Source organism: Cryptomeria japonica, chromosome 5 (genome assembly GCF_030272615.1).
Source record: "Cryptomeria japonica chromosome 5, Sugi_1.0, whole genome shotgun sequence".
Classification (NCBI taxonomy): Eukaryota; Viridiplantae; Streptophyta; class Pinopsida; order Cupressales; family Cupressaceae; genus Cryptomeria; species Cryptomeria japonica.
The window spans coordinates 49,205,075-49,220,610 of NC_081409.1; positions in this window are offsets into that span (position 1 = coordinate 49,205,075).

Genomic DNA, 15,536 nt, shown 5'->3' on the forward strand with positions numbered 1-15,536 from the left:
CCTTTGTTTTTTTTTATTCCTTGGCTACTTTAGTATCATTTTAAGGGGTTGTTTATTAATGATGGCTTGAATTTCTTTCCTAAATTCATCAGATCTAAGGATAAAAATTTAATTTAGGGTAAGGATCCTTCTTCATGGTAGTTCATGGTTCTAATTTAGCCTCTCTTCCAAAAAAAATTCAAGTCTTTTTTAGGTTTTAGTAGACTCATTGCTTGCGAGATCCCTTTTTTCTTCCTATGAGGCTACTATGTAAAGGGTTTGGGCCCTATCCCAATTTACTTAATCAGAACCTTGCAATTACATAAGATTAATATTTATACTAAGTCTACATTTGAGCACAAATTGGTCTAAAGTTTTCTTTGAAGTAATGGATTAGATAAATAAGCACTTGATGAATTTGTGTTTCAAAATCATGTATGAATTTGAGGGTATTAAAGTTTCTGTTTTAAAAGTTTCAAAGTTAATATTGATGGCCTTGCAAATATTTTTGGGCCCAAAAGTGGTCATAACTAACATAGCTAGTTGTATATTTAAATAGAGAAATTATTGAGTTTTTAATGCTTCAAATGGTTCATCAATTGGACTCCTAGTTCAAATTTTATGGCCTCCAAAAGTTGGCCCTCTTAAAATATAAAATATAAAAATGTGTTGAAAACATCATTGTGCAGTAAAGGAGAGTTACACATGTTGGTGTGTGTTTTGACAAATCCTAGAACATATTGGATTGGAGGTACAATGAGTGCCACCTTTTGGGTGGTTTTAGCTCATGGTTTGTAATACTATTCGGCAATTTCATGTATTATATCTCCTATATATTAGGTGTAGGAGATGGAGGTTTTGAAAAAGCATCTTATCATTATTGAGTTGCCTTTGGATCTCTAGTTGGTGATGCTCATATGAGAAAATTTCTCTCAAAGTATATTGGGTGGCTTTTTAAGTGTAGGGTTTCTCTCCCAAAAGTTTTTTCCCCACTTAAATCATTGTCTTATGGTATGAATTCCATTTGTGATATTTTTATTTAATTTCTATATTTTTTCTAAATATTTGAAAAGTTTTTGCATAGCTCACTTCTCAAAATCAATGTAGGAAGTTATTTTGCTACCTTAACTTTATTTAACTTAAAATAAAGATTTTGATCCTTCTTCTTCCAAACAAATTTTTCTATCTTATCTTTTAAGCAAGTAGCATATGAATGACATGCTAAACCATAAGAGTTACAAATAAATAGAGAGTTATCACAATTAATCTTTTACAATCGATTTCCAAAATTTGAAGTAATTTATATGGGGTGCACCTAGGTTTTCCCTGCTAACACATAAAATATAGCCACTAAAATTTATTTCATAAATTTATTTATCTTACAAGTAGCACTATAATTTTAAAAACAATAAGAAATAATTAGAAAAAAAAAATATGTCAACATTTATGTAGTGTTGGTAGATAAACCCAAATAAGTTACTTCAAATTTTCATTCAAAGGATTTAATGTAGGAGACCAATTTTGAACACTAAGATGATTCATTTACAAAAACCAAGGGCCATAAAAAATTATCCTATGAAAATCCTCCTAACAAAAGAAATAATAAAGAAGAAAGCCATTCAACATTATAGATAGTGAACTTTGCCTCTAAGTTTCCAAACCTAACCAATCTATCTTTTGATAGTATCAATATTAGGATGATTACCACAAAGTCTCCCAACCAAGAAATGGTTAAGAAAAGTAGGTATTTCAATAATAAGATAATCAAAAACATTAATTGGAATCTACACATCCTCCTTATTGATGTAGAGTGCATTGTCTCTCACCGGTTTGTGCTACCTTGTCTAGGTATCTCCTCCAAGCTACACAAGAACCATCCAATGATTCTACACCTCACACCCTCCAAGGGTGTGCAAGACTTACCCTCTCTGACCTTTCTAAGGTCCTTAGGATAGGACAATCGCTTGTTGTTTTGTAAGTTCCATTTTTCTTGGCTAGGAAACCTTGTTTTTCCATTCTCTTTCAAACTCAACCTGAGAGTTCAACCCCTCTACCACAGGATTTTTAATCCCCACACTACAAGCATTAGGATGGATGACTTTGGGTGGATTCCAAATTCCATTCCTTACTCAAGATATTTTGACACTTTACCGGTTTGGTGTTTTACAAGCAAACTGCACTTTTAAGCCTAACTGGTTCTAGTAGCCCTATCAGCGAGGTATTCTGCATTCACTAGTTGAAATTCCTGAACAACCCTATTAGCTCTTTTACATTCTAGACACCCTTTTCGGTTTTACATACAATAACTCAAAACTGGAGGTGGGTTTGGTCACTAACATATCTAACCCTTACCAGTTAACTAGGCCTAATTGCCCATTTCTAGGCCTTAAAAATAGGGATTGTTCAAAACTCCTTCACTGGTCCAATTGCCTGAGTGAATTGATGATATTTTGGGGTTTGTGCTTCTGTATGGAATTCAAAACCAATCATACTTCTCCTTCACCCATTGGACTCACCCAATTAGGGCATGTTATCCATGATTCCTAATGCTTGCCAACTCAATGTGCCAAGCTTAGGGTATGGTGGCAAATATTTGTTTTGAATTTCCCTCTCAAATCTAAAAAGAAAACATAGAATACATTGAAACCTAACATTCCACAAGGTTTCAGAGAGGAAATCCACTTGGGAACATTAGGTTGGAGCCATTTTGCTCTCAAAACCCTGGTTTTTAGGGCTCTTGGACCCGCCTGCAACAAAATGGAGTTTATTCACAAACTACAACACTTCAAGACTCCAAATCAAAAACAAAATGAAGGTAAGACACCAAACTAATAATCCATGTCCCTTTCTTGGGATGATCAATTTGTACAAGTCATACATACTTGCAAAGAACAACAAAAGCTCAATACGACACATAGAAATGGGAAACCAAAACTTGTTTATTTGCTTCAGATCTTCAATAACCTTTAAAAACTGATTATCATTGGTCTTTCCAAGCCTTATACTAGCCTTGGAGTAGTTTCAAATGCTCACAACTAATTGTGTCAACCAACTAACCATTGGAGTTGAGCAACTTTTGCAACTTTTACAAATTGTTGCATAGGTGAGCAACTTTGCTCAAACCCAAACTTGGTCACTCTCAAATGACTCATATGACCTTACAAATTTCAAAACAACATCAAATAACCTACATTAACCCAAATACAACTTATCCTATTAAGTGGTCTACCTGGCACCCTTGAGAGCTCACAAGACAGCATTGGCCAAACAAAGACTCTTAGGGCCCTTACAATCATTTGAGCACACTCTTAATGGCCTCTTGGACTTATTATAAAACTAAAAAACATGATTCCAATATCCTGGAAAGAAACTCAACAAAAATTTCTAAGTGCCCATGCACCACTTATCCTGAGGGGAAACTCCCAAAATCTACATATCCTCCTTATTGTTAAGACAAAATCCCATACTAGATCTCCCAAAATAACTTGTAGTAGGTAAAACATAAAAAGAAAAATGTACAACCACATGAATACCAATTCAAGAACTCTCAAGAGAAGAAACAACATTCATAAGAGTATTCCCAACATAGTCCTCCAAATCATCCTTAAAAAATGTAGGGACAATACTAGGAGTAGAGAAAATAATTCCACCTTCAACAAAATCAAACTAAAATCCCACTCCTAGAAAAAAATAAATGGGATTCATCAAATCCAAAAACAAATAGATCATGGAGTTCGATGCCCTTGAAGAAGGGAAGAGAAACCCCTTTCTAAAGCCCAATTTTTTTACCACCAGAGCCCTCCACCTTAGACTCTTTAGTAAGTTTGTTGACCTTCAAGTTGTCCTCCAAAAGGATATCCAAGGGCACCACAACCTCCTAATTATAAAAAATGACATCACTTTCATTATAAAATAGTGAGAAGCCCAAGCCATAATTTGGAGAAGAAGGGAAATATCTCACCATCATATGCAACTAGAATCATCCATACCTCTAGACAAAACAAGGAAAGACACCACTATATGAGAATGAAATGCTGCCCCAATTACCTGATCTATCACTACATCTTCAACATCATCTTCACTAGCTCTATCATCTTCTATTTTTACATTGAAACCCATCACCACTATAGCATGGGTTTCAAAACTTCCTTTCACCACCTTTACTATTCTTTCCCTCATCACTATATCTTCCAATAGACACTCAAAAGTAGAAAAGTAGAATGGACATGGCTAGGATCTGAAATGCTAGCCTGCATTGAGTAGAGTCTCGTAGCATAGATGTAAGCACAAAGGATTTTCAATTTCTTTTTCAATAAATATTTTCAAGAAAGATTTAAGAATAAAAAACTTTATAATAAAAAAATTATATGTTTTTCCATTAATTAATTTATTTCAATATTTTATTATAGTTGTATTTACTTAGTAATACTTTTTGTGTAAAATCTTAATAATATTCTATTTTATGTGTACCTTTTATGATGAATCGATTTAATCACACATATTTAATGTATGGAAAAAGGTTCTCTTAATCTTGTTTGATAAAAATAGTGTATAGTTAATGTGATATTATAATAAAATAAAAAAGTAGTCAAAGACAATATATAGTATTGTTTCTTACACAACTTTTCAATTAAAAATTTAACATGGTAAAATATTTTAAAATTATTGAAGTTAATCCTTAAGTATGTGTAGCTAGAGGAGGTGCATCAAAAATAGTTTTACATATTTCATGTATAATATTGGCGTAAACATTGCAAAATGTGAGTGAAATAGAAAAAACAACAATGACATCCAAATTTCTTTACCAATAATTAAATTCTTCACACTATCAAACATAGTATTGTATATCCAACATTCATGTTTTAAATTATTTCTGGACCTTGATAAAAATCAACATTATAAAAATACTCAATTTTGGGAAAAATACAATATGAAAATTTTCTTAAAAGATCAATTCTTCACGTTATAATTTATTATTCTTGAACTTGTCAATCACCCAATTGTTGACAAACATCCTACTAAAAATATTTTGGTATCTTCATTCCCTCTTTCCCCTTGACATAGTTCAAAAATAGTTTTTTATAATGGGTAAAACAAGTTTTAATGCACCCCTAAACCCTTTACAAAACACAACAATGAATCAATAACATAGAAAGAAATTTTTTGCATAAGAAAAGTGTAGAAAAAACTATCAAGAAGACACTAGTGAAAAATCCTACCACATGGAAGGCTCCAATAGCTAGAGCCAAAGGCCCTAAATAACTAGCCAAACTCCAAAAGCCTAAAGAAACTAAACTATCAAAAAATTGGAGTAGTGGGTTTTGTAAAGGTTCCTATAACCTTCATTTGATATAGGTACAGCCACCCTTAACCATCCTTAGTATACACCTCAATAGGACAAAAATGATTCAAGTCTAGGAAAGGAGTAATATTAGCCTCCTTATAGAAAAAATCTAGGATAAGGGCAACACCAACCCCCTTGCAGTAGATCCAAAACTCTCCCAAATGAAAAATCTCCACCTCAGTAGGAGAATTCTTCACCTTTATATGAGAAGTAAGAGAGGAAGCCAACTAATGAAGACATAAAACACCAATCTCTCTCACATTGAAAGTCTGCACCTCCATCTAGGAGAATTCTCCACCTCGATAGGAGAAGAATGAAAAAAGGTCTAGGTAAGATTAGTAGAAGTCCTCATCCAAAAATCAATTACCTATAAAGATGGAGCCCTGACTTCAACATGGATGTAAGAGCAAAGTTCTCCACAAAACTAATAGAAGAAACCCCAACCAAAAAATTACAAAAGATACACCTAAAAATTTATTGGCCACAAGCTCAGACTTGAGGAGATCCACAAAAAATCCCTACATAGACCCTCTGAAACTACTAGGCACAACCAAGGAAAAATCAAGTCACTACAATCAACTGCAAAAGACAATTAACCAAGAAATGGGTATGGAAAGATAAGGCAAATAAAGAATCGTATCCACTAAGGATCATCTCTCATTCTAGGAATAAATACCTAGATCTAACCAAACACTCAATGAAGTGTTCCTACAAAGGGTGAATCATTAACATACCCTAAAATATTCTTAGGGATAAACCATGGAGATAAATGAATAGGTTCAAATAGAACCTTCTACAAACAAAATCCCCCTCTAAACAAACATCCACAACTACCCACATTACCCTATGAGTAAATAAATATAAACAAATGACTAGAATACTCTGGAAATATATGGGCAAGTGAAAAACAGGGGACAGGAAACTCTTGTGGCACTTGAGCCAAGGACCCTTTGAATGAATATTACCAGTAAAACTAGTAGTCATTCTAACTATATCCTTACCAAAATAGTCTCAAAATACTATTTTAGTGTAAAATGTAAAACGTTTCCCCAAGGAATATTGATAAGTATCCACATAGACAAAATATTGATAAGAATTAACATCTTCATGCCACAATCCACTAGAGAATCCATAGGTAGTGAGAAACTATTAATGAGAAACCTCTTGAGGATCCTCATCATAGAGCCAAGAGATGATGTGCAAGTAGAGAAAAAAAGTAAGACAAGAAGAAAAACCACACAATTGATACCTTCATTGTACTGTCCCTTGCATCTTCCACTACAACATTAGCCTCAAAAGTAACAACACCTCCAAAAGAGCTTATAGCATGAAGACCACCTCTTGAACACATCTTCCTCAACCACAACAAAACCATAAACTTCAATAACTCCTCCAACTAAAACCCTAGCTTTTCCTCCACAAAGAAGTCAAGGGAAACTAATTAGGCTAGGCTACAAGTAGCAAAGAATCTCCATCGCCATCAACACCTTCTTCTTGTCAGCCAGATATTTTTGGTGTTAGGTTTGAAAGACACAATTGCAAAATTAGGTAGACTAGATAGAGACTATTTGATCCAACTTTTGTAGAACTAAACATTGGAGGACAAGGTCACCCTGCACACCTATGTCTCACAATTTTCTGGTGAAACTTGAGGGATACATTTTGAGTAACATTCTGATCCCAAAAAGATATATGTTGCTTGGATTTGAAATTTTAAGGATAAGGTTGCCCAAAGCATGATTGTCCTGCACTTTGAGGCTCAGAAATCTGATGCAGGTTCTTCCCAATCCCCTAATTATAAATTTGTACTTATGTCTACATATCAAATTTGGAACTATCTGTTCATGTCCATTTATGTTAATTTTACACCTTTATTCGTAGATCTTTCATTCAATTTACATCTTTCTGTCATTCATTTTCAACTAAAATAGGCAGACCTAAATTTAGCTTGGTCTCTATCATTTTCTCAAATTTTTGATTAGTCCAACTGGACTCGTTCATCTCCTTAAATGTATTTGAAAGGGAAATAAGAGGAAAAAAAAATAATCCAAGAAGTTTGTTGATTGAAGTAGTGCTACCTAGAATGAAGAACAACTTCAGTTGACAATCACCAAATAAGAGAGGAGGCAAAAGAGATTTTGAAAGGGGAAAAATAAAATAAAAAACCCCTTGTGAATTATGAATGGAAGGCAATAGCCTAAGAATACAAGAGAGAGCGAGATCTTAAGTAAGAAGCTTATTAAAATATCATGTGTAGAATGAGATAAGAAGCATCTCTTAAATATAGATGAGGAGAGGAGTTACTTTGTAACTCCCAACACTATGAATGTGAATGCACCATTCATAATATGTGTGTGCAATGTGTCAAAATCCTCTTAAGGAGGAGACAACCAATATTCCTTAATAAAGGAATTAAAAGAAATGAGTCATCCTCACACATGTGAGATGACACAAAAGGACAAAGAACATGTAAGGATTCCAAAGGAATCTCCTAACATAAAAAAGGTGAAAAAATAAGTAATTAACCTTTACCAACTAAAGATTAATATTCCAACAGCAATCATTGTGTAAATAAGTCTAGCTCCTAGTTTACATGCCTAAGATTGTGAACCCTATTTCCTAGCATTACACCTAGCTATAGTAAAATTGCATGTAAGCTTATTTTATAATCTAAAAGATGTAAATCATTTGAAAATGTGATTATATGGTTAATAAAAATTAGTTTCTTTTCCTTCATTAGTCTCTATAGTTCTAAATTTTTCTCATCGGTAACAACTCTTTTATGTTTTTTGTTAGTTTTTTTGGGCCTTATCCCTTTATTTTCTATCTCTACATGTAGCTAGGTTTTTAAAAGATTTGATATCAAAGACTTATCTTTTATAGAGGTATAGGTTTAAGGTGAATTGGGTTCGAAGATTTCATTTTAGATATGGCTAGAGAAGGTAACAAGATTTGGCAGCAACCACTATCATTCAATATAAATTACTAAATAATATGTGGGTAAAGAAGATGCAAACCATTATAGTTGCTAATTATATTATGGGAGCTAGTGGTTAGTGGGTTCATAGATGTGATTGACCAAAGAACATGTTTAACCCTTAGAAATAACCAAAAGACCCAACTACAAAAGACAAGTAGAAAATATGCAAATACATCAATTTTGATTGAGACATCCTACATAGAGGCAATATTTCCTAGAATACAAGTAGACAAATATGCAAACAAGGCTTGGAAAAGCCTACAAACAAGTTAGAATGGAATTAATAAAGTCAAATTGGTGAAACTCTCCAAATGAAGGATAGTGAGTCTATTTTAGACTTTTAGACAAGAGTCTATTGTTTGATAAAACTATTTAGAAGAGAAAAGGATTGTGGATAAAATCCTACAAAATATTCCCTGAATGCTTGATGTAATAGTGACTATTAGCAAAGAGGCACAAGACCTCTCAATAGATGGTGGATGAGTTGATGGGCATCTTATAAACCTATGAGAAACACCTAAATAGATCTATGCTTTGGCATATAAGGTATGAACATTTAGGATATTCTAGTTTGAGTCTTTTATCTAAGAAAGGTTGGTTACAAGTTTTCTGACAATTTTAGTGCTTAGTGGTAAATGTGATGCCCACATTTTAAGAAATCAATGTAGGCAGTCCTTTCAATCAAACAACTCTAGAAGTGTAAGAGATCCATTGGATATGGTGCATATGGATTTTTGTGGATCTATGAAAGCCATTTTAATAGTCCAAAGAGTCAATATTTTATGATTTTGATATATGATTATAGTTAAAAGACATGGATCTATTTTTTTGAAGAATAAGTTAAGGTGTGTAAGGCCCAAGATGAAAAAGAAATTTAATACTTCATCAAGGTCCTAAAGTTGGAAAGAGGGGGGGAGTACGTCATCATTCAATTTGTGAAATTTTATAATTTTCATGATATCAAAAAGGAATTAAAACCTAGCTATACTCTATAGTAAAATGGAGTGTCTAAGAGGAAACATAGAACCTTGACAGAGATGGAAAGAAGTATGTTGAAAGAAAAGGAACTCCCAAATAAATGTTGGGGTGAGGTTGGAGCAATAACAAATAATATAATAAATAAATGTCTTACAAAACTAGTTTATGATAAGATTCAACAAGAGGTGTGGACAAAATGCAAGTGGATGGTGGAGCACTTGAGAATGTCTAGGTGAGTGGAATATGCATTTGTGCCAAAGGAGAAGAAACAAATGTTGGATGACACTAATGAGAAGTGCATTTATGTGGTCTACAGTGAAGAGTCCAAGGCATATAGGATATATCGATTGATGATGAAGATGAAGGACATGAAGAGTAAAAAAGTAATGCTATATTAGGTATAGAGCCCATCATTAAAGTCTAGAGAGGTTGAAATACAAATAAGTAGCCAAATAGATAATAGTAGAGCTTAATTATACAATTTTGTAGATAGTTCTAGATTGTTGCACAATACACAATTTCCAAAACAAGACGTCTCCAAAGACTGTCTACACAGAAAAGAAGTAGTGCTGAGATTTCAAACCCCACATTTGCCTCTCTAATGCCAAGTAAAATTTCAATTCTATGGAAGAATTGTCAAATGAAAGGTATGAGGAAGATTTAAATAAACAATTTAAATTTTTATTATTTTCTTGTAATGATCCAATTTATTTTAAGGATTCTATAAAATAATAGAAATGGTTTGAGACTATAAAAAAGAAAATATATGCAATAGAGAGATATAGAACATTAGAGCTCACTGATTTTCCTTTGGTTAAACAAGTTACAGACATAAGATGAGGGTTGTTGTTAAGGGATATAAATAATAGTCTGGAAAAGATTGTGATGAGACACCGCTATTAGTAGCTGGATGAAAACTAAGCATGCAATTTTAGCAGTACAATCTTAACAAAAGTGAAAAGTGTTTGAAATGGATATGGAGTCCACCTTCTTGAATGAAGTATTAAAGATGAAATGTATATAGAAAGACCACATTGGAATATATGTTCCATTCAAGATCACGAGTGATTTCATAGCTTCAAAGAAACAAAGTATAGTTTCCCCTTCTATAGTTGAACCTGAGTATAAAGAAAAAAACACCATAGTGTTTGGCTATGGAGAATCCTAGCTAATTTTAAAGAACATAAGAATGATACAATTATATTTTGTATCAGTGAGTCATCCATAGCTTTGGCCAAAATTCCAATATTCCATAGATGAAGCCAGCACATTAATATATAATATCACTTCATAAAAGAGCTGGTTGAATATGCTGAAATAAAAATATTGCAAGTCCAAGCAACAGCTTGGAGATATTCTTACAAAATCACTCACTAGAGATAACTTTGAATGTCTAAGTAGTTTAGGCATAATTGCTTTGAAGTTATAGAATCTCTGGAACATCGGAAGTAGTTTTAGATGTCTAGTACGTGAAAGAGGTTTGGGACAAAGGATGTAGAAAATTTGGTAGGTAAGTTTGAATTTGAAAATTGAGAAGAGATTTTTCGATAGAGATAAAATATAAGGATGTGGTGTGCAATAGAGAGTTCGTTGGGTGCAGATAGAGGAATATTGCAGCAACAACAATTTTAAGTGAAAAGAGTGCAATGCAGCAATAGGAAGCTCCAGACAAAGAAAGAATCATGCGAGATCCAGATGCATGCAGAAAATAGTCAGCAATAGATAGCTGTAGGAAACAGTCATACCAAAAAGTAGCGATTTAAATGCATGTAAACTTATTTTGTAATTTGAAAATAAAAAATATTTGTAAATTTCATTTTATGGCTAATAAAAATTAGTTTGTTTGTCTTCATTAGTCTCCATAGTTCTGCGTTTTGTTTCATGAGCAGCAACTATATATGTGTTTTGTGTGATTTGTTTTGTTTTTTATCGCATCAGTTGTCTCTGGCTTAGGATTTTAATCCATCAATCGAATGCCATGAATAGTAGAAGAGCTGCTGATTCAAATATCTTTAAAGGAAAACCTGATTTCTTTTCTTTCTACAGGATGAAAAGCTATTTGGAGAGATTGAAAATCTGCAAAGAATGGTATGAAACAGTTGAAAATTTACAATTTTTCTTTCATTCATTGAAGTCCAACTTTTCACATGGACTTTATGAAATCATAGTTATTTGATCTCCCCCTTTTATCAAAATGGATGCAGGAATCCCACTTACTTTCTCATAACCAGTTTCTGAGAAGCAAGGTATTACAATATTCCGAACTTTGTACAAGTGTCTATTAGCGGTATATTTATTTGTGGTCAACAATATTTATATTGCTGCAATCAACCTCGACATTGACTTTCTTTGTCAGATAGAGAAAATTGAAGGACAGACAAGCAGAAAAGAGATTGTAATATTTGCTAATGGCGATGAACAGAATCTACAAGAAGAAACTCTGGAATCTCAACAATATTCAAGTCAGAATAATGTAGTCGTTGCAACCGATCTTCAACTTCACTGAGTAATAATACAAAGCGTTCTTAAACTTTAATTATTTATTTATATGTATTCTTTGTATATATATAGTTTCAAGAAGTCTTCATACATTTATACTCAATATGTACATGATTATTACGATTGGAGAAGATCAATTTGTTATATGCAGGCATATGTTTCTGTTAATTACCAAATATTAAGGAATAGTTTCCAATCGTTAATGAGAATATAGTTTATTTTAAATGCAGCTGGGAGATAAAGTTGATAATTCATAATCTTGATAGAGAAAGGCTAGTTGGCACATGTAAGCTGAGCCAAGAAGACGTTGCAACGTTTTCCTAGCTTAATCTAAAGTGGAATTTTAACTATGCTATCAAGTTTCACAAATAAGTCATTTTTCTTTTTTTTCCCCTTTAACCTCCCAATGTATGCCACAACCCTATTTCCAACAGATTTACGTCGTGTATATAATGTTTGTAGAGAAAAATGATGGAGCCATATCAATCTAAAATACAGTAAAATTTAGAAAAAAAATTTCAATGTGTTGCGATGTTCTTTGTATGTAACATTAATTATATTATTTTAGACCAACTGATTTTAATAAGAATTATTTTTTGTCACTGTTGATCATGTCGGTATTTTTGATCAATTAGATGGATGAAATACAGCTTCATTTACATGATGTAATTTTTATTTATCAAGAAAATTTTAATAATGTAATAATTTAATTTGAATATTTATAAATTGTGATCTGAAGAATTCCATGAATACAAAGGTTACAATGTAAGCACAATATATAATGAATTCGACGAGGTGAATAGATGAGAAAAGGTATATATAAATAGGAGAGAAGAAAGGCACCCGAACTCCACGAAATGAGGATAGAACTCCTCATACTTGGAATTGTGGCGGGTTGCTTACCATAAATATAGGATGAAGTGTTGAAGTGAGTCGACACTTCTACTAGACTGAGTTGTCACCTCTACTAGACTCTCCACTAACTCGACACCTCATGAGAGTATGTGTCAATTGACACCTAACTAGGCTTAACACCTATGTGTATAAGAATATATACTAACACCCTTGCCTTAAGCATAGCTTATGTGAGTAAAATAAGAAATGGGTCCCGGCCACTAGCCTGGTGAGGTACCCATGTACAAAGTAATCTCTCATGAAGTGGAGAAAGGTAGAAAACCCAATGGAAAAAAACTACACTCCAAAAGAGAGAAAAGATGCATAAAGATTATACAAGTGAAGATGTACTACTTCTTTCATTAAGTACAATACATGATTCCCCCAAAAGAGAGAGAATGATAGAAGGTTTATGAGACCCCCCCATAATACATGTCCTGCTATAGTAAGGCTAGGTAGTCGACAAAGGATCTGCAAGATATAGATCCAAGAACGCCGAACAATGTTCCATCCCTTGGGAGTAGATGAAACCAACTGAAGATGCAGGATATCTCCCCAGTCCAAATAGGAATATGAAGGAAGATGTATGTATGTGCATGAATCAAGATGAAGTTGATTGAAGGATGATGATGTCCATTGTGAAGTCTTCAAACTTTTCTCATGTTTTCCCATGTTGATGCCGAAGGATGCCATAACCAAATTAGGTGCATGCCTAATAGATGAAGATGATGACAATCCAGAAACATGTGAAAATAGATGTAGAGCATGTGTATCCAAAGAACATAATGGTGATGCAGCCTCATCAAAACTGTCATAAAAAAGAAGACTGATGTCCTCAATGTGTGCTTACAAGTCAGCAATGTGAGATTCTACAAACAGACATGAAATGTTAAGTAGAAATGTGTCCCAATTAGCAATGTTAGGAAGACAAATGTGATCCCGCTGCAAAGAAGTACTCAATGGTTTTGACGAAACAACTCTGAAATCCGATGAAGCAACAAGAGGAGGTAAGTTGTCAATTTCCTCTATGTCAAGTGGAAATTTTGTATTTATATCATAATGTGGAACATTATTTGTGATCATTGCAGGATCATGTGGGAATGGAGGAACATTTGAGTCTCTATAAACCTCCCAAAGTTTGATCCATATTTCATGTGGACATTCAACATCCATGATGGCATATAAAGCATCATTTGGAATATGTAAGTTGATTAATCCAACAATATTATCATGAGTATTAAACCATTTATCCTCCAAAGGTTGTTTACCTAGCTCAGGGACAAGTCCATATAAATAGAAGATGATATTATAGTACCTAAGATAGTTTAGGATGCCGTCACACTAGAACTTATAGTTACCTTTGTTTAGGCTGATAACAGAAGTATGAGTTTTTTATCCCATTAGAAAAAATATATCAACAAAATTTTAACCCCCTTATAGGCTGTAGAATTTTCCAAACTTGCAAACAAAGTGCAGATCTGTACAAGATTAGCTAGAAAATAATAAAAGCAAAACTGCAGATAATAGCACAATAGATAAAAATCAGAGCAGCTAAGAAAGGAAATTGTATTAACCCATTGTTCATTTACAATATGCAAATACAGATTTATACAATAGTAACCTTAGAAATGACGGTGAAGTTTTCGGAGATTGTGAAGACTAACTTGCTGTTCGCATTAGTTAGCTTATTAGAAAGAGCGCATAAATCATGCAAATAGCATGCAATCACCAGTTTTTCATAAGTCACAACTTATTGTAAGGAGCATGCATCAGCAGTTATCCGTAAATCACGGAGAGTTGAACTGCAGGTAATGTTATGCTAACATAGGCAACCCCCTAATTTGGCACTTTATAAAGTAGTGATTTTACAAGAGTTTTTGCAAAACTAATTAAGCCCACAAATTAATTTACCCCAATTATAATTTTTTGAAAAAAACAAGGGTTTTACCAGTACAATGGTATTACCAGTCAAATTTCCCAGTCGAATTTCCGCCGCCTCCCTGTGTGAGCAGATCGAATGAAGGCCGACTGAGTCTAAGGGGATCCAATGGACTTTGACACAGTAGCCGCTCAACAATTCAGGAGAGATGGGGACAAATTCGTAGAACACAGGGGGTGTCTCAAATTTGCAAATGTTGCTGGGAACGATTCGCCACACACAGGGGGTGCCACGATCTAGAAATCAGTCAATAAAAGCTTGTAAACAACCAAAGATGCTCTGATACCATGAAAACTTCAAGGAACACAAAAGTTACAATGCAAATAGATAGAAAAGGTGTACATAAATAGGAGAGAAGAAAGACACCCGAACTTCACAAAATGAGGATAGGACTCTTCATATTTGGAGTTGTGGCGGCTTGCCTACCATAAATATTGAATGAGATGTTGAAGTGAGTCCACACCTCTACTAGACTGAGTCACACCTCTATTAGACTTTCAACTAATTTGACACCTCGTGAGAGTATGTGTCAAGTGACATCTGACTAGGCTTAACGCCTATGTGTATACGAATATACACTAACATGATTGATAAAAAATAAATAAAAGTTTAAAAGACGTTTAGTTTTCTTTTTATGATGTTAAACATTAACTGTTTATTTAATTGTATGGAAGTGTTTAGCACTGTGATATAGAATTATATTATTAGATTAAGCATGAGGAACATCTTCAAAGTAAAATTCAATGAATTTTAGAAAGAAAATTTCATGTCAAAGACATATACCTTATATGTTATTATATATTTTTCATATAATAATAAATTATATCTTAGATTAAGTGACTTTTGATCAGATTAACAATCCACTCAACAAGTTATGAGATTGGTGATGAGTTATTCTCAATGCAAACTAGCATATCTATCTT